Source organism: Macaca thibetana, chromosome 4 (assembly GCF_024542745.1).
Source record: "Macaca thibetana thibetana isolate TM-01 chromosome 4, ASM2454274v1, whole genome shotgun sequence".
Taxonomy (NCBI): domain Eukaryota; kingdom Metazoa; phylum Chordata; class Mammalia; order Primates; family Cercopithecidae; genus Macaca; species Macaca thibetana.
Genome location: NC_065581.1, coordinates 72,192,521 through 72,212,999, shown reverse-complemented (window position 1 = coordinate 72,212,999; position 20,479 = coordinate 72,192,521).

Sequence of the window (20,479 nt, the reverse complement as noted above, 5' to 3'; positions counted from 1 at the left end):
ATTACCGAACTTCAAACTATACTATAAGGCCGTAGTCACCAAAACAGCATGGTACTGGTATAAAAGTAGGCATATAGTAGGCATATAGAAAAATAGAACATAATAGAAAACCCAGAAATAAAGCCAAATACTTAAAAGCCAACTGATTTTTGACACAGCAAACAAAAACATAAAGTGGGGAAAGGACACCCTATTAAACAAATGGTGCTGGGATAACTGGTTAGCCACATGTGGAAGCATGAAACTGGACCTTCATCTCTCACCCTATACAAAAATCACCTCAAGATAAATCAAAGACTTATCTAAGACCTGAAACCATGAAGATTCTAGAAGATAACACTGGAAAAACCGTTCTAGACATTGGCTTAGGTAAAGAGTTCATGAACTTTTGGGTTCAAGAACCCAAAAGCAAATGCAAAAAAGACAGAGATAAATATATGGGGCCCAATTAAACAAAAAACTTCCACACAACAAAAGAAATAATCAGCAGAGTAAACAGACAACCCACAGGGTGGGAGAAAATATTCACAAATTATGCATTGGCAAAGGACTGATATCCAGAATTTACAAGGAACTCAAACAAATCAGCAAGAAAAAACCAATCCCATCAAAACATGGGCTAAGGACATGAATAGACAATTCTCAAAAGAAGATATACAAATGGCCAACAAGCATATGAAAAAATGCTCAACATCACTAATTATCAGGGAAATGAAAATCAAAACCATAATGAGATACCACATTACTCCTGCAAGAATGGCCATAATTAAAAAATCAAAAAATAATAGATGTTGACATTGATGTGGTGAAAAGGGAACACTTATACACTGTTGGTGGGAATGCAAACAAGTACAAACACTATATATTTTACCTAACAACTAGAAATGTTACAACAAAACAAACATAAGGAAGAAAGAAAGAGAAAGAACTGATAAATACGAAAGCACACAGAAATGATTTTGAATACAGAATGGATAAATAAAATTGATGTATTTCTTTGGGAAAAATTATAACTATGGCAAGATTTAAAAAGCTAAAAGAGAAACCCCATCCCCTGCAGAATTAAAAACAAATTTGAAAGAAAAATGGTATTTATTACCAGATAAAATAAACTACTGAAAATTACAAAAGAATAATATGTGCAAGCTCTATTTGGAAATACCTGAGACTAGGGATATTTTTTGAAACAAATTAAAATTAATAGCAGAAAATATTAGTTGTTCAATAATACTGGAAGAAATAATAAAAATTAGTTATCTTTCCCAAAGATTGCAGTCAAATGGTCTTAAAGAGTAGTTATTTTAAACTGCTACGTTATAACTATTTCCCTCAGTATATTCAATTTTTGAAAGTATAGAAAAAATGAAAACATTTTCATTAGGTTTTATGAAGGTAGCATAATGTTGATACTAAATGATAACACAAAAATTTAAAAATGAAAATAAATATAAAAGAAACTACTTAGCTCATATTTGAGTTTAAATGATAAAATGTTTAGTAAATTATTAGCAAATCAAGTTTCAAGCATATTAGAAAGAAATATTGAGATCAAAAAGGGTTTATTCCAGAAATAGAAGGGATTTTAAAAATGGTAATTCATTAATATGTTAATGTCAAAACTGTATATTTTAATATTTCATATAGTAGTGGTATTAAAGAAGGACAGTTTTCTTATTTAAAAACAGCAAAACATTAAAAACTCTTTGTAAAATAGGAATATATCAATATTTTTGAAACTTACAGAGGTTATCTATTTTCAAACAATAGACAAAAGGGTGCAGGAGCCAATGAAACATGCTCCCAATGGCTAAAGCTAGAACAAGTTGAACAGTAAAATTTTAAAAAAGTATTGGATTGTAACTCAAAGTATAAAAAACTATGCACGAGTTCATACAGATATGAATAAATGATCATATCAATTGTTTGATGAGGGAGAAGAGATTATTTTGCGACTGGGCATGGTGGCTCACGCCTGTAATCCCAGCACTTTGGGAGGCCGAGGCGGGTGGATCACGAGGCCAGGAGATTGAGACCATCCTGACTAATATGGTAAAACCCCGTCTGTACCGAAAATACAAAAAAAAATTACCCAGGCGTGGTAGCGTGCGTCTGTAGTCCCAGCTACTCAGGAGGCTGAGGCAGGAGAATGGCGTGAACCCAGGAAGTGGAGGTTGCAGTGACCAGAGATTGCGCCACTGCACTCCAGCCTGGGCAACAGAGCAAGACTCCATCTCAAAAAACAAAAAAAATTGTAGAATTCCAAGTGAGTCATGTAGATATTCTAACCTAAGAACAGAATAAAACTTTCCATCCTTTAAGACTACATATAATGACTTCTTTCTAAAGAGTACGGTATGGAAAGAGGGAAAAATGTGTAATATTACAATGGATAAATCTGACAAACACATTTCATGCAGGTGACCGAGGTAAACATAAACAGTGATAGGTTATGACATTATGTTCCCTGGATATGACATGAAAAGGCATTTTATATTTGTGGTCTTCTTTCTTAAACCCCGTATATCTAGTCTAATCAAGAGAAAAACATCAGAAAAATCCTAATAGAAGTCTGGAGAATAACGTCCTCAAAATTGTCAAGGTCATCAAAAACAAAGAAAGTCTGAGAAAATGTCACAACCAAGAACCTAAGGAGCCAGGACAACTAAATGTCATGTGGTAACCTAGATGGGATCCTGGATCATGAAAAGCGATCAGGTGAAAACTAAGGACATCTGAATAAACTATGTATGGATTTCAGTTACTAATAAATGTGTCATTTGTTCATTAATTGCAACAAATGTACCCTATTATAGTTATAACTAGTATTATTTTAAATCAATTGTGGTTTTTTTGCCATTAAAAGTAAATGGCAATTACTTTTGCACCAACCTATAATATAAAATGTTAATAAGGGGAACCTGTGCAGAACATATGGGAGCTCTTTGGAGTATCTGTTCAATTTTTCTGTAAATCTAAACTGCTCTAAAGAATTGTTAGTTAAACACATACAAAACGCAATTGCCACATTCAGTCTGAGCAGTGAAAACCTATTCTAGGGGATTTTTTGATTACTATAGTTCTTTTTAGAAGTTCTAACAATCAATAGTACATGAAACAGAAATATGGTTCAAAAATAGGTGAAAAATAATCTTTCTTTACAGGAGATAGTACAGTTTCCTAGAAAATTCAACAGAATAAAAAAAAAAAACCTCCTAGACATAAAAAGAAAATTCAGAAAACTGAGTGTGGCTACAATATGTATATACTTTTCATACATCGGTAATAACTAGTTATAAAATAAAATGGAAGATCTCATTTGTAGTCCTCCAAAATAGAAAATACCTAAGAATTAATAGGAAGTTTCTACGTGAAAAAGAAAACCTTGCAAAACTATACTGAAAGATGTAAAATATTTGTATAACGGAAACAAGGCTCTTTGTGGCAGAATCTGATAGTTGTTGTCTGATACCCATTTTGAATTCTTCCTTTTAGGGATAGAACCCCATGTTTTTAGTGGGGTACATGTAACCCAGGAAGAGTTCACATTTCCCAGCCCATCTTGCATTTGGGTGCAGTGGTCACATAATTAAGTCATGGTCTATTGGATATGAGTGGAAGTGATGTGAACACCTAGGCCACATCCTTAAGAGGAAACTGCTCTCACTTTTTACTCCTCCATGCTTGGGTCTGCAACACAGATGTGGTAGATGTGATGAGCTCCTGATTTACTGAACTTTCCTTAAGTGGTAGGTTATTTAAGATGCACTCTCACTCTGTTGCCCAGGTTGGAGTGCAGTGGCACAATCTCAACTCACTGCAACCTCCACCTCCCAGGTTCAAGTGATTCTCCTGCTTCAGCCTCCTGAGTAGCTGGGACTATAGGCACGTGCCACTGTGTCCAGAATTGGTGGGTTGTTGGTCTCACTGACTTCAAGAATGAAGTCCTGGACCCTCATGGTGTTACAGTTCTTAAAGATGGTATGTCTGGAATTTGTTCCTTCTGATGTTCGGATGTGTTCGGAGTTTCTTCCTTCTGGTAGGTTCCTGGTCTCGCTGGCTTCAGGAGTGAAGCTGCAGACCTTCAGGGTGAGTGTTACAGTTCTTATGGCTGTGTGTCTAGAGTTGTTCATCCGGGGGGCGGAGGCGGGGTGTGCGTTTATGGTCTTGCTGGCCTCAGGAGTGAAGCTGCAGACCTTCTCAGTGAGTGTTACAGCTCATAAAGGCAGCATGGACCCAAACAGTGAGCACCAACAAGGTTTATTGCAAAGAGTGAAAAAACAAACCTCCCACTGGGGAAGGTAACCCAAGTGGGATGCCACTGCTGGCACAGGCAGCCTGCTTTTATTCCCTTATCTGACCCCACCCACATCCTGACGATTGGTCCATTTTACAGAGAGCTGATTGGTCCGTTTTACAGAGAGTTGATGGGTCCGTTTTGACAGAGTGCTGATTGGTGCGTTTACAATTCTTTAACTAGACACAGGGCTAGACAGAAAAGTTCTCCAAGTCCCTACTAGGTTAGCTAGATACAGAGTATTGATTGGTGTATTTACAAACCTTGAGCTAGACACAGGGTACTGATTGGTGTATTTACAATCCCTTAGCTAGACATAAAGATTCTCCAAGTCCCCACTAGACACAGGAGCCCAGCTGGCTTTGCCTAGTGGATCCTGCGCTAGGGCCTCAGGGGAGCTTCCCGCAGTCCCGTGCTGAGGCTTCACTCCTCAGTCCCTGGGCGGTCAATGGGACTGGGCGCCACGGAGCAGGGAGTGGCACCAGTTGGGGAGGCTCTGGCCCTGCAGGGAGCCCATGGCAGGGGAGTGGAGGGGGAGGCTCGAACATGGCAGGCTGCAGCTCCCGAGCCCTGCCCCGCTGGGAGGCAGCTGAGACCCTGGGAGATTTGGAGCGCAGCGCTGGCGGGCCAGCACTGCTGAGGGACCTGGGGCACCCTCTGCAGCTGCTGGCCCAGGTGCTAAGCCCCTCACTGCCCAGGGCTGGCGGTGCCAGCGGCCAGGCTGCTCTGAGTGCGGGTTGCCAGCCCACACCCACCGGGAACTCGTGCAGGCCCACGAGCACCGTGCGCAGTCCCGGTTCCCACCCGCACCACTCCCTCCACACCTCCCCGCAAGCAGAGGGAGCTGGCTCTGGCCTTGGCCAGCCCAGAGAGGGGCTCCCACAGTGCTGTGGTGGGCTGAAGGGGTCCTCAAGCTCCTCCAGAGTGGACGCAGAGGCCGAGGAGGTGCTGAGAGCGAGGGCTGCTAGCGTGTTGTCACCTCTCACCACCACGCCCAGCAATTTTTTTTGTATTTTTAGTAGAGACAGGATTTCACCTTATTAGCCAGGATGGTCTTAATCTCCTGACAAGCTCATAAAGCCCGCCTGCCTTGGCCTCCCAAAGTGCTGGGATTACCAGCATGAGTCACCATGCCTGGCCAAAAGCTTATTTTTGTCTTCATTTTTAGCTTTAGTATTTTCTTTCTCCAGAACCAATTGTTCCCGCCCCCCCAGATGTTTAGAAACTATAAAGTAACCTTGAAAGACTCCGACATAACACCTTGACTAAGCTTGAATCATGCGACTATGTTGCCACCTTGCTCTTTTTTTCCTGCCCTTGAGGCCTTTGGCAACGTCCTCTGTGATATGAATACCATTTGTAGTTTGCCTACACTTTTAATAAAACCTTTTTGCTGGGATAAGCATTGCTCCTTCCAAGTTGTTGCTTGCCCAAGAAGGCAATGCCCATAAGTGCCACCATATGAGCAAATCTCTTGCAAAACTTGTGTCTTTGGTTTTGTGCACAGGTGCTGATGAAGAGATGTTCTTCCTAAGGAATCAGGTTATTCAGGCTTAGTGGCATATTTTTCCGGTTGAAGCTTGTTTTAGAGATTGTGGTAAAGTTTCTTTTAGCATGTATAGAGAAATAAGTATATCAAATAGTGAGATATCCTCATTGTAAGAAGAAAGTCAAAGAGTATCTTACTTATTTTTCTTACTTACTTTCCTCCTGTCTTGAAACAATGCCACTAGAATGGAAAGGTTGTACAAACACAGTTCTTAAGGAAATTGACACATGCTGAACATTGATTGTCGGGGTAGGTGTGGGGGAGGTGGAGCTTAAGCTGGTCTATTTTCTATTGCAATTCCAACTTGCCTAGTTGTCTGTCAATCCATTCTCTCCTCATCTCCTTATCTCCTTTCTCTACTTGCTTAGTGGAGCAGCTTCTGGAGATCTTCTTGTTGAGTGTATGAGCACACACATGCATACTCTCCAGTATCTGAGAAGGGCAGAATCAGCCCAGTTCCGCCCATGTGACTGGACAAACAATTCCAGATGATGTTGATAACACCTTTGTTTATAAAACAAATGTTACTAATGTTCTTATGACAAATGGGTTAAACTGATTGTTTAAGATCCCTACATTTGGCTTGCATAATAGATTTTCCTCTTGTTTGCAAAATGAAAATTGTTATATTATTCTAACTGCAAAATAATACATGTTTTTGTAAAATGTTCAGATATTAGAGAAACATATTAAAGTAAAAGTTACCTACATTTCAGTATCTAGAGATAACCACTCCTACCACCTTGGTGTGTGCTTCCAGGTGGTTTTCCATGCAAGCTTTCTCAAACTGCTCTCTGTAAAATGCTGGTTCAGATTATTTTTTAAAGTAGAAGACTTTAATGAAAAATTTGAGATATGCTGGGTTAAACAATGTTAAGCATGCTTATTGTAGGCCACAGAATTTTTATTCCTGATTGTGCTATGAGAAACTCTAAAAAACACTTAATTTGCAGTACTTCCCAAATCTATGAGACTGGACTACTTTTTTTTGAAGAACAAAACAAAACAAAAAATCTGGAAAATGCTATCCTTTGAACATTTACTCGTACATTAAGACATGTCATACAAATGAGATAAAAAACTCAACCTAGTTTTTGTCCTGTTTCCATATAAACTCAGCAATGTATGATGAACATTTGCCCATATCCATAAATAGAGATTTACATCATTCTTAATGGCTGTGTAATATTCTGTTGTATATATGTATTATCCTCTAGTGAACCAAATTCTCTGTTAGTGGATGTTGGACACAAAGGAACATTGAGCAAAGAGGCAAAAAAAAAAAAAAAAAAAAAAAAAAAAAAAAAAAAAAAAAAAAAAAAAGAAACATGCACAGAATTCACAAAAATATTTGCAAAAACTAAAATGAAATCAGTAAACAAACAGGTCAGTATATCTTTAAGAACATGTACAGAGAACACAGAATTCACAGAAAGAGAAACAATAGACCATTATAAATATAACATAATGTTCAGCTTTACATCTATGCCATGCAAATAAGGATATCCAGTTGTAATATTTAATTGATTAAAGTAGCAAAAAATAAAGACTACAAAATATGGCATCGTTGAGGATTTGGGAAAGTGTACACATTTACCCTGTTAGTGAAAAATGTAAATTGGTGCCACCTTTCTTAAGGGTAGGGTATCTACACCCATTAAAAATTTCAATAAGCATATCCTTGGAAACAGCAGGTCCAGTTTAGATTACTTTTTTGGCTGCAAGACTATGATCTCCTTTTTATAAACAATCCCTTATTGAGATCTTGCCCTGGGCTGCACACTGTGCTAGATTCATGGACAGGACAATTTTCTCAAGAAGTCTATGATATGTAGAGTTTGAGCAAATAAGGCTCACACAGAAACCACTGGACTGTCTCCCAAAACTTTTGAATCTCCAGTAATTATAATGCATTTGAATAAAATAATAATTATAACACTGAAATTAATCAAGATTTTTCTAAACAGAATGTATATAGTTTCAATAGTGATTAGAAGAAAGTTTATATTCCTTTAATTTCCTGGCAGAGCTAGCATTTACTACAACTGGAAATCCTGCTAGTGAGTATAAGCTAAAAAACAGCCGGTTTCAAAAATCAGGATTTTTTTATTCTGAGACATGCTTTTCTGTCTTTTTCTTCTTCCAAATAATTACACTTCTAGTTCCGTCATGTTTTCCTACTTCAGTCACTGCGTGGTAGCTTTCTTCATCAGAAAAATAAATTCTGATGCAGAGGAAGAAGTCAGCTGGATGCATATATTTAATCCATTCTGTTGGAAGCTCTGTGAGGGAATGGATTGTTTTACCTCCACAGATCCCCAATACCCAGTGCCTGTTGCTAAGCCCATTGGGTGGACTCAATATATTTGTTGACTATAGTTTGAGTGGACCTCACATAAGGTGATATTAATGAACTTAGAGCTTTGAAGATGAGTTCTAGATGGAAAGATTAGCCATGATATCTATTCCACATCCAAGTACTTTTTAAACATAATTGCCTAGAGAGAAATGTAAAATCACTGGATAGAAAGAGTAGAAACTTCACAGCCAAATGCAAATTTAGGTAAATGAAAATTATAAGAAGCAAGTATTTGGAAATTCCCCTTTGTCTAAATCAGATTGAGTCATTAACATAGAATATCAAGAAATAAGTGATTTGATAAATATGAAAATAAAATGGAAGGAGAAGGAAAGGGGATCAGAAAAAGTATGCACTAAGGACATTAAGTACAGATTATACCTTTAGGGATATACTACCTTTAATCCTCCCTATCCCTACGATGCTGCAAGATTATTGTTACTGTGCTTATTTTACAAACGAGGACAGAGTGTGTATAACAGTTTAAATAATTTACTAAAGACCACCTATCCTGCTAGTACCTGGAATACATTGGAAATAAGCTCTGCCATTCCTTCTTATAGAGAAAGACTTGCCAAACACGGTGAAGATAGCAAATCGAAGGAACAGCATAAAAATTATCCATTTGATATACTATGGAAGGGGTTCTCACACTTTAGTGTGTCAGAATCACCAAAGAGCTTGTCAAAACCGGCTTTCTGGGCCCCACCTCCAGAGTTTCTGAATCAGTAGGTCTGGAATGGGATCAGATAATCTGCATTTCCAACCAGTTCCCAGGTGCTGCTGTTGCGGCTGCCAGTCCAGGAAACACACCTTGAAAATCATTGAACTAGAGGAATTTCATTATTATCATCTGTCTTGATTTTAGAAGGGCATTTGCAAAGTCTTTTTATGATATCCATTTGGTCAAGACTTTTTAAACTATTAATTCATAATTAATTCAACAACTGAGTCATTCAGCAAATAGAATAGTGATGGAGACAAAGCATAGAATTACAGTTGAAACCTGTTCCTAATATATAAAAAGTGACTTAATAACTTAATAGATATTTTAAAAGTTTAGATCACAAAGTCAATATATGGTTAAAGGAAAGAGGCTCTAAAATTACTAAGGCTTCTGATTATACTAATACAGGAAGTCTATCTATTTTATTAATTTTTTTTGAGAAATCTGCTCCTGAATTCATTGATCATTTGAATGGTTTTTGTGGCTTGATCTCCTTCAGGTTAGCTCTCAGTTTGGTTATTTCTTATATTCTTCTAGCTTTGGGATTTGTTTACTCTTGGTTCTCTGGTTCTTTTAGTTGAGATTTTAGGTTATTGACTTGAGCTCTTTCTAGGTTTTTGATATGGCCATTTAGTGCCATAAATTTCCTTCTTAACATTGTCTTAGTTTTGTCCCAGATATTCTGATTCATTGTATTTTTGTTCTCATTAGTTTCAAAGATCTTGATTTCTGCCTTAATTTCATTATTTACTCAAAAGTCATTCAGGAGTAGGTTATTGAATTTCCTTATAATTATATGGTTTTGAGTGAATTACTTAGTCTTGAGTTCTAATTTGATTTTACTGTGGTCCAAGAGACTTATGATTTCAGTTCTTTTGCATTTGCTGAGGAGTGTTTTACTTATGATTATGTGAGTGATTTTAGAGTAAGTGCCATGTGGTGATGAGAAGAATGTGTATTCTGGTTTTTGTGTGTGTGTGTGTGTGTGTGTGTGTGTGTGTAGTTCTGTAGGTATCTACAAGGTCCAATTGATCCAGTGCTGAGTTCAGGTCCTTAATATCTTTGTTGATTTTCTGTCTCAATGATCTGTCTAATATTGTCAGGGGAAAGTTAAAAGTCTCCTGCTATTTTTGTGTGAGGGTTTAAGTCACTTTGAACGTCTCTAAGAACTTGCTTTATAAATCTGCGTTCTACTGTGTTGGGGGCATATATATTTAGGATAGTTAGCTCTTCTTGTTGAATTGAACCCTTTATCATTATGTAATACCCTTCTTTGTCTTTTTTGATCTTTGTTGGTTTAAAGACTGTTTTGTCTGAAAACATAATTGCAACACCTGCTTTTTTTCTGTTTTCTATTTGCTTGGTAAATTTTCCTTCATCCCTTTATTTTGAGTGTCTTTGGATGTGAGATGCATTTCTTGAATGCAGCATACTAATGGGTCTTGGCTCTTTACCCAGCTTGCCACTCTATGTCTTATAATTAGGGCATTACATTTAAAGTTAGTATTGTTATACATGGATTTCATCCTGTCATTGTGATGCTAGCTGGTTATTTTGCCAACTTGTTTATGTGGTTGCTTTTTAGTGTCACTGGTCTGTGTACTTGAGTTTATGTTTGTAGTGGCTGGTAGTGATTTTTCCTTTCCATATTTAGTGCTTCCTTCAGGAGCTCTTCTAAGGCAGGTCTGGTGGTAGGCATAATATGACAATTATGGGAAGGAATCCCACTGTTCCCCGGATTGAAGAGAATATATAGATTAATAAACTTAATTCCAGGTGCCTCTTCAAAAAGTAGAAGAGACTCCAGAGTAGTGAAAGTTCTAGAACTTGTACATGAAATGCCAGGACACAAGGAAGAGTAAGTGGCTCAACTTACTTGGGTTGTGGAGTAGCAGCTCCTATGCTGGTGAGGAATTGTACAAAATAAACTCCATCTGCCTCTGACTTAAGATTTAGTTCAAATTTTAGGGGAAAGACACATAAACAACTATTATACTGCAACATAAAAGGAACCAATTGCTATAAAAGGGCTTATTAAAAATCGGCCAGGAGAGAATAGGAAAGAGGGAGTAGATAGGACCATCATGATCCAGCAAGGTTCACAGGAATGCTGCATCCAAGGTGAGTCCTGAGAAAGTAGTAGAATTTCAAAATGTGGAATTTAAATTTATTCAATTCAACCAACACTTGTGGGACATTTATTGCATGTGGGACTAGGCACCAGATACAAAGATAAATACAATATTGTTTCTGCCCTCCAGAGTGCTGACCATGGCAGATGTTGTGCTAGTTGCTGGGTATAGGGTGGTGGGAAGAAAACAGAAGTGGGTTCTAAGTCTCATGAAGTATATATGACAGAAATTTGTATAATGGGATAGAAATTTTGAAAGAAGGTGGAAAGGAACTCTATGGAAAGAGCATGAAAAGAAACACCAATATGGCTGTCAAATGCAAGAGGTACTCTCCTTGGCTGAGCAGTTCACTTGTGGGAGTGAAGATGTGAATAAATACAGTGAGAGATAGTTTGGGTGAGTATTAGTGTAGATAAATGAAGGGGACATGCCTGGTGAAGTTTAGACCTAATTAATTGGGTAACAGGATTTATGTAAAAGATGTGGGAAAATGGGGTTGATATCATCCAGTCTGTTTGGGAGGATAACTGGTGACCACATAAAGGACAGATTTGAGAAGCAAGAGGTTAGATGTGGGGAAATTAGGTGAGAGGTCACTGCCCAGGACCTTGTGAAAGGCGAGAGCTTTTGCTCATTATGTTAGAAAGTTCAAAGATGATATTAAAGAAAAAATGTACATGGTATATGCTTAAAAATATTCAAAATAGCCATTTCCTTTCTTCTCTCTTTCCTCCCTGCCTTCCATATCTATTTGCCTCTCCTCTTCTCTTACATTTTCTTACTGTTTGGAAAGATGTTTCTAGGTCCAATAAAATATTTTTGTGTTAAAATTACTAGAGGGATTTTTCCTGTGTTTGACTGAGAGATTCTAAGGGGGCAGTTTGCTAAATTGTATCACTTATTTATCAGTTGGTAAAAACCAAATCCATATTTTCATAGCATTCATTATGATTTGGACCATAGGTATGAGTGCATGCATTGCATATTTTATTGTGTTTTCCTTTTTGGCATGGTGCATCGTAAAATGATTTTGTTATTAAGCTCTACTTTTAATGTAATATTATTCCAGTTCTATGCTGAAGGTACCGTGCTGCCAGAGCAGGGAGTTTTCTGTACTACTTACCAGTCATTGGCTTATCTTATACCAATGTCCTTTCCTTTGGAGCAGGAGAACCCAGGGAAACAAATAAAGCATAGGTTAAATAGTCATCAAGTCAATAGCATTTTGGATTTCAAACAAGACAATAGAGCACCACTAACAAATCAATGTAAAATGCTAGTGAGGCTAAGAAGTTTAACATCAAGGGAAAATAATAAAATTAAAACTTTAACAGTCTGCTCTCCACACTAAACTGTTCTCAAGTTTATTTGGTAATTCTCTTATTCTGACTATATTGCATCAGTACAAACAGCGAGAGGAAAATCTATCTAACTTATGATAACTTATGAACTATGGCTTAGAACTATCTATCTAACTTATGAACCTATGGCTCTCATTAAACTCTGTGACATAGTTTATTTGCAATGAGGGTACTTAATGTGGTCTTTGAGTTATTGTTTCAAAGAATTCCATTTATCAGAAGGGTATTTTCAATGGCTGTGGATTCAGGCAACATTTATTTGTATATTAGATTGATTAGATTACTTCCACCAATTTTAAAATAATTATGTCAGAGAATAGAATTTTTTGTTTGGTGTGATAAAGTTAATTATATTGACTTGAATAACAAAAATAAATATGATTGAGGAAAGGGAATGAGATAATATTTCTGTTAGCCTGTTAGGATAGGAGCAAGTGATAATTGTTGAGAGTCCACAGGTTTGGCATTAGCCAACTGAAAAATAAGAATACATGTCACTGTAAGGAAGAAATATTGGTGATAATGTGCTCGTGGCTATTTCTGTAACTCTAGCTCTTTATACCAGTGGCACAGATGCTGCTTCTGAGTGTAGAAAGATACAAAATTTGCAACTTCAAACAAGTAAGCAAGAAATGGAACTCATCTAAATGATCTCAACTAAGACCTGTCTAGGAATCTGTACTCCACGAACATGTAACATATCCAGTTTCAGTTACCTTTGGAAGTTCTTCCTTCCCAAGGCCATACCAGAAAGCAGAAGGCATAAAGGGCCATGAGAGAGGCTTTCATCTCAGGCGTTGAGTGGTTGCTGACACCTCATTAATGAAGCCGGCCTGGGCTGTTGTTTATGGTGCTGCTGCTCCTGCGCCAATGTGAAGGTGAGAATCTTGGCCTAGGCTGAGAGTTCTGGTGTTTAGGGCTCATTTTATTTGCACTCTGATATATTTTCCTGGCATTCCAGCACTTTATGGGGACTGGCTCCCCAGTATTCTTGGGATCCTGTAGACCCTATCTTCTTCATAGCCTCTGAGAATCTCTGCTTTTCTTACTCTCAAGATTATTTTTGTTCTCCCACTCTCCTCTTGGGATCCAGAGGACAATCTTTAATTAGCACAGACTCAGACCCTTGTGAAAGATTACAAGGGGATTTTTATCCAAGCTGAAGGAGATGTTAAAAAGGTCTTGCTCTTGGTTTGGAATAGGGGAAAAAATCTATAAGGCAAACAACTATAAAATAGCATGTTGGTATATTACAACATTTCTTATGTTGCTTCCTTTCTCTGGTGATGCAGATGTGGGCTTACTAGTATAGACTGGTTGGGTCTCTTTATGACTGTGGAGGGCCTATGTGTTATACAGCTGGGGGCTCCATTCCCCTCAGAGTCAAGCTATACAGAGTCAGCATGGTTGCACACCAGCCTGGGTTCAGTGTTGGCAAGCAGAATATCCTGACAAACATGGTAGGTTGCAGAATTAGTCCTGCATCTTGCCACCTCTATCCACCTCTCCCTCATCCCCCTACCTCTCTCAACATGTGACTCTTATTTCCCTATATTTGCTTTTCTTCACTTCTATGATCTGTTATGTGACTCGTTCTTCTGATTTTCTTATTATGAGTTTCCCTTTGAAGGATAAGCGATGCTGGAAATTTCCTCTGTCAACATGGCAATGTCCTTGTCCCTTTGTGTCCGAGCATCACAAGATATATAAGATATCTATACAATAAGATGGAAAATACATCTGACTTCACTCCTATTTGTAAACATTTGGGTCTGGGAAGAATGCAGAAAGGAAATGCTAATACTACATTTCAAGCTTATAAACATTTATAAAAATACATGCATCAAATTTGTTTTTTAGATACCATTTTGCAACATGTAGATGCAAATCATACCAAAATAACTTCTTTGACAGGTGTTTCTCTGAGTAGGCATGGTGTCAGTTCCATTAAGGCAGAGGGCTTGATACATTTTTTGATGTTTCGATGTCTAAAGTTCCCTTCCCTTCCCTTCCCTTCTTCCCTCCCTCTCTTCCTTTTTTCCTCTCTCTCTCTCCCTCCCTCCCACCTCCCTCCTTTTCTTCCTCCTTCCCTCTCTTCCTCCCTCCTTTCCTTTCTTTCCTTTTCTTCTTCCCTCTCCCTCCCTCCCTCCCTCCTCCCCTCCCCCCTCCTTCCCCCCCCTTCCTTCCTTCCTTCCTTCCTTCCTTCCTTCCTTCCTTCCTTCCTTCCTTCCTTCCTTCCTTCCTTCCTTCCTTCCTTCCTTCCTTCCTTCCTTCCTTCCTTCCTTCCTTCCTTCCTTCCTTCCTTCCTTCCTCTCTCTCTCTCTTCAACACAGTTTGGCTCTGTCACCAGGCTGGAGTGCAGTGGTGTGGTGTGATCTTAACTCACTGCAACCTCTGCGTACATGTTCAAGCATTTCTCCTGCCTCAGTCTCCGAGTAGCTGGGATTACAGGTGCACGCCACCACATCCAGCTAATTTTTGTTTTATTAGTAGAGATGGGGTTCCACCATGTTGGCCAGGCTGGTCTCAAACTCCTGACCTTGAGTGATCCACCTGCCTCAGCCTCCCAAAGTGCTGGGATTACTGGTGTTAGCCATGGCACCCAGTCTAAAGCACCATTTCTATGTGAACAGCATACCAAAATTTTATTCCGGACTAAAATCCCAAACAAAAGACAAAGAAAATGTGTAAATTCTTGCAGCAATTTTATCATGTTTTGTTTATTGGCTATATTTTAAATAAATAAATGAAATATTACATCAAATGAAAGCATCCACATTGAATTCTAAACAAATAAAATGGAATGAGCAAAATTGAGTCAGGGAGCAAGAAGTATTTATTTGAAGCCCTGTGATATGCCTGATACTGTTTTAAGTGCACAGGAATGCATGAAAAACATATAAAAATAATCCCTGCCAATAAAGAGTGTTAAATCTAGATTGAAAAACTATGTGTAGAAAATAGCTCAAGAACAATGTAGGAAATGACAAATTTCTTTTAGTAGGTACAAACTTAAGTACAATATGATGAGCCTATAAATTTATTGTAGGTTCAGTTAGGAAAGTGAAGTTGCAGTAGGACCAAGAAACATAAAATCGAAGAATCAGTTTCCTACTTTCAAGACACATTTGAAGTCTTGCTCGTGGTTGGAAGAAGATACACGGATTCTAAATATGTTTAATATGTTTTACTGAACTTATTTTTTTCTTTTATGTAGAAGTGCTGTTTTTTATTTATTTATTTATTTATTTATTTATTTATTTATTTATTATTATTATACTTTAAGTTCTAGGGTACATGTACATAACGTGCAGGTTTGTTACATATGTATACTTGTGCCATGTTGGTGTGTTGCACCCATCAACTCGTCAGCACCCATCAACTCGTCATTTACATCAGGTATAACTCCCAATGCAATCCCTCCCCCCTCCCCCCTCCCCATGATAGGCCCCGGTGTGTGATGTTCCCCTTCCTGAGTCCAAGTGATCTCATTGTTCAGTTCCCACCTATGAGTGAGAACATGCGGTGTTTGGTTTTCTGTTCTTGCGATAGTTTGCTGAGAATGATGGTTTCCAGCTGCATCCATGTCCCTACAAAGGACACAAACTCATCCTTTTTTATGGCTGCATAGTATTCCATGGTGTATATGTGCCACATTTTCTTAATCCAATCTGTCACTGATGGACATTTGGGTTGATTCCAAGTCTTTGCTATTGTGAATAGTGCCACAATAAACATACGTGTGCATGTGTCTTTATAGCAGCATAATTTATAATCCTTTGGGTATATACCCAGTAATGGGATGGCTGGGTCATATGGTACATCTAGTTCTAGATCCTTGAGTAATTGCCATACTGTTTTCCATAATGGTTGAACTAGTTTACAATCCCACCAACAGTGTAAAAGTGTTCCTATTTCTCCACATCCTCTCCAGCACCTGTTGTTTCCTGACTTTTTAATGATCGCCATTCTAACTGGTGTGAGATGGTATCTCATTGTGGTTTTGATTTGCATTTCTCTGATGGCCAGTGATGATGAGCATTTTTTCATGTGTCTGTTGGCTGTATGAATGTCTTCTTTTCAGAAATGTCTGTTCATATCCTTTGCCCACTTTTTGATGGGGTTGTTTGTTTTTTTCTTGTAAATTTGTTTGAGTTCTTTGTAGGTTCTGGATATTAGCCCTTTGTCAGATGAGTAGATTGCAAAAATTTTCTCCCATTCTGTAGGTTGCCTGTTCACTCTGATGGTAGTTTCTTTTGCTGTGCAGAAGCTCTTTAGATTATTCAGATCCCATTTGTCAATTTTGGCTTTTGTTGCTGTTGCTTTTGGTGTTTTAGACATGAAGTCTTTGCCCATGCCTATGTCCTGAATGGTACTACCTAGGTTTTCCTCTAGGATTTTTATGGTATTAGGTCTAACATTGAAGTCTCTAATCCATCTTGAATTAATTTTCGTATAAGGAGTAAGGAAAGGATCCAGTTTCAGCTTTCTACTTATGGCTAGCCAATTTTCCCAGCACCATTTATTAAACAGGGAATCCTTTCCCCATTTCTTGTTTCTCTCAGGTTTGTCAAAGATCAGATGGCTGTAGATGTGTGGTATTATTTCTGAGGACTCTGTTCTGTTCCATTGGTCTATATCTCTGTTTTGGTACCAGTACCATGCTGTTTTGGTTACTGTAGCCTTGTAGTATAGTTTGAAGTCAGGTAGCGTGATGCCTCCAGCTTTGTTCTTTTGACTTAGGATTGTCTTGGAGATGCGGGCTCTTTTTTGGTTCCATATGAATTTTAAAGCAGTTTTTTCCAATTCTGTGAAGAAACTCATTGGTAGCTTGATGGGGATGGCATTGAATCTATAAATTACCTTGGGCAGTATGGCCATTTTCATGATATTGATTCTTCCTATCCATGAGCATGGTATGTTCTTCCATTTGTTTGTGTCCTCTTTTATTTCACTGAGCAGTGGTTTGTAGTTCTCCTTGAAGAGGTCCTTTACATCCCTTGTAAGTTGGATTCCTAGGTATTTTATTCTCTTTGAAGCAATTGTGAATGGAAGTTCATTCATGATTTGGCTCTCTGTTTGTCTGTTACTGGTGTATAAGAATGCTTGTGATTTTTGCACATTAATTTTGTATCCTGAGACTTTGCTGAAGTTTCTTATCAGCTTAAGGAGATTTTGGGCTGAGACAATGGGGTTTTCTAAATATACAATCATGTCATCTGCAAACAGGGACAATTTGACTTCTTCTTTTCCTAACTGAATACCCTTGATTTCTTTCTCTTACCTGATTGCCCTTGCCAGAACTTCCAACACTATGTTGAATAGGAGTGGTGAGAGAGGGCATCCCTGTCTTGTGCCAGTTTTCAAAGGGAATTTTTCCAGTTTTTGCCCATTCAGTATGATATTGGCTGTGGGTTTGTCATAAATAGCTCTTATTATTTTGAGGTACGTTCCATCAATACCGAATTTATTGAGCGTTTTTAGCATGAAGGGCTGTTGAATTTTGTCAAAAGCCTTTTCTGCATCTATTGAGATAATCATGTTCTTCTTGTCTTTGGTTCTGTTTATATGCTGGATTATGTTTATTGATTTGCGAATGTTGAACCAGCGTTGCATCCCAGGGATGAAGCCCACTTGATCATGGTGGATAAGCTTTTTGATGTGTTGCTGAATCCGGTTTGCCAGTATTTTATTGAGGATTTTTGCATCGATGTTCATCAGGGATATTGGTCTAAAATTCTCTTTTTTTGTTGTGTCTCTGCCAGGCTTTGGTATCAGAATGATGTTGGCCTCATAAAATGAGTTAGGGAGGATTCCCTCTTTTTCTATTGATTGGAATAGTTTCAGAAGGAATGGTACCAACTCCTCCTTGTACCTCTGGTAGAATTCAGCTGTGAATCCATCTGGTCCTGCACTTTTTTTGGTTGGTAGGCTATTAATTATTGCCTCAATTTCAGAGCCTGCTATTGGTCTATTCAGGGATTCAACTTCTTCCTGGTTTAGACTTGGAAGAGTGTAAGTGTCCAGGAAATTATCCATTTCTTCTAGATTTTCCAGTTTATTTGCGTAGAGGTGTTTATAGTATTCTCTGATGGTAGTTTGTATTTCTGTGGGGTCGGTGGTGATATCCCCTGTATCATTTTTAATTGCGTCGATTTGATTCTTCTCTCTTCTTTATTAGTCTTGCTAGTGGTCTGTCAATTTTGTTGATCTTTTCAAAAAACCAACTCCTGGATTCATTGATTTTTTGAAGGGTTTTTTGTGTCTCTATCTCCTTCAGTTCTGCTCTGATCTTAGTTACTTCTTGCCTTCTGCTAGCTTTCGAATGTGTTTGCTCTTGCTTCTCTAGTTCTTTTAATTGCGATGTTAGAGTGTCAATTTTAAATCTTTCCTGCTTTCTCTTGTGGGCATTTAGTGCTATAAATTTCCCTCTACACACTGCTTTAAATGTATTCCAGAGATTCTGGTATGTTGTATCTTTGTTCTCATTGGTTTCAAAGAACATCTTTATTTCTGCCTTCATTTCGTTATGTACCCAGTAGTCATTCAGGAGCAGGTTGTTCAGTTTCCATGTAGTTGAGCGGTTTTGATTGAGTTTCTTAGTCCTGAGTTCTAGTTTGATTACACTGTGGTCTGAGAGACAGTTTGTTATAATTTCTGTTCTTGTACATTTGCTGAGGAGTGCTTTACTTCCAATTACGTGGTCAATTTTGGAGTAAGTATGATGTGGTGCTGAGAAGAATGTATATTCTGTTGATTTGGGGTGGAGAGTTCTATAGATGTCTATTAGGTCTGCTTGCTGCAGAGATGAGTTCAATTCCTGGATATCCTTGTTAACTTTCTGTCTCGTTGATCTGTCTAATGTTGACAGTGGAGTGTTGAAGTCTCCCATTATTATTGTATGGGAGTCTAAGTCTCTTTGTAAGTCTCTAAGGACTTGCTTTATGAATCTGGGTGCTCCTGTATTGGGTGCATATATATTTAGGATAGTTAGCTCTTCCTGTTGAATTGATCCCTTTACCATTATGTAATGGCCTTCTTTGTCTCTTTTGATCTTTGTTGGTTTAAAGTCTGTTTTATCAGAGACTAGTATTGCAACCCCTGCTTTTTTTTGTTCTCCATTGGCTTGGTAAATCTTCCTCCATCCCTTTATTTTGAGCCTATGTATGTCTCTGCGTGTGAGATGGGTCTCCTGAATACAGCAGACTGATGGGTCTTGACTCTTTATCCAGTTTGCCAGTCTGTGTCTTTTAATTGGAGCATGTAGTCCATTTACATTTAAGGTTAAGATTGTTATGTGTGAACTTGATCCTGCCATTATGATATTAAGTGGTTATTTTGCTCGTTAGTTGATGCAGTTTCTTCGTAGCCTCAATAGTCTTTACATTTTGGCATGTTTTTGCAATGGCTGGTACTGGTTGTTCCTTTCCATGTTTAGTGTTTCCTTGAGGGTCTCTTGTAAGGCAGGCCTAGTGGTGACAAAATCTCTAAGCATTTGCTTATATGTAAAGGATTTTATTTCTCCTTCACTTATGAAACTTAGTTTGGCTGCATATGAAATTCTGGGTTGAAAATTCTTTTCTTTAAGAATGTTGAATATTGGCCCCCACTCTCTTCTGGCTTGGAGAGTTTCTGCTGAGAGATCTGCTGTTAGTCTGATGGGCTTCCCTTTGTGGGTAACCCGACCTTTCTCTCTGGCTGCCCCTAAGATTTTTTCCTTCATTTCAACTTTGGTGAATCTGGCAATTATGTGTCTTGGAGTTGCTCTTCTCGAGGAGTATCTTTGTGGCATTCTCTGTATTTCCTGGATTTGAATGTTGGCCTGCCCTACTAGGTTGGGGAAGTTCTCCTGGATGATATCCTGAAGAGTGTTTTCCAACTTGGTTCCATTTTCCCCCTCACTTTCAGGCACCCCAATCAGATGTAGATTTGGTCTTTTTACATAATCCCATACTTCTTGCAGGCTTTGTTCATTTCTTTTTCTTCTTTTTTCTTTTGGTTTCTCTTCTCGCTTCATTTCATTCATTTGATCCTCTATCGCTGATACTCTTTCTTCC